This window comes from Bison bison, unplaced genomic scaffold, assembly GCF_000754665.1.
Source record: "Bison bison bison isolate TAMUID 2011002044 unplaced genomic scaffold, Bison_UMD1.0 scf7180017864468, whole genome shotgun sequence".
NCBI classification, from domain to species: domain Eukaryota; kingdom Metazoa; phylum Chordata; class Mammalia; order Artiodactyla; family Bovidae; genus Bison; species Bison bison.
Genome location: NW_011495029.1, coordinates 1,114,921 through 1,115,784, shown reverse-complemented (window position 1 = coordinate 1,115,784; position 864 = coordinate 1,114,921).

The window sequence follows — 864 nt, the reverse complement described above, 5'->3', positions numbered from 1 at the left end:
GTAAGAAGAGTAGAAATAATGGATGTTAATACCCTTTGGGTGACAAAAGCCCCTCTAAAGATGAAGTCTGGCACAGGCAGTAAGTACTCAACAAATGTAGAGGGGGCTAGATGGCGAGAGACCTGTGAAAGAGTCTTTGTACAGGGGTCTCTGGCCCAGCGAGCCAGGACTGCAGCCTTTGCAAAGCCTCCTGCAGCCTAACCGGAAGGAAGCAGAGGCAAGACCCTTCCTGGGGTCCTGGGGTCTTCTGTACAGGCTGCCCTCCTGCGAGCTTGAGAGTTATTTCCATGGCTCTAGAAGACCAGGAAGATGGATAACATGACACAATTTCCAGGCAGAGTAGGACTTTGGTATCCATTGGAGATGGAGCTACTGACCTGGTTGCCACCGTTAGCTGATCCCCAAGGAGATGTGACCATCACTCAACATACACTTACTAAGCTTCCCCTTGTGACTGGCATGGAGGATGAGGCTGGGGACTGGAGTTCTACAGAAAACCAGGGCCTGAGAGGGGAAAGGACTGGCCAATGGGTGCCCGAGCCAGGATTTGAACCTGCGGCAGCTGGGCTGGTGCCCATGTCCTCTGTATGCCTCCTGCCTTGGTGACTCCGGACTAAGGAGCCCTTCAGCTTAGGCTGGAGCCTTCCCCTTTCTGAGCAACTTAGGGGCTCCTGCCCTTACCCTTTCTGGGGCTTGATTTCCCAGCCTGCACATCAGGAACCTCAGACCCCGTCCTGCTGGAAATGTATAGGGTCTCTAAATTAAACAAGACCCTCTAGGACTACCAAAGAGTTAAGCAACGGGAATCCACCAGCTCCCTTCATCTCCGCAGAACCTAGAGGCTGGAGGGGAGGGAGCAGGGAG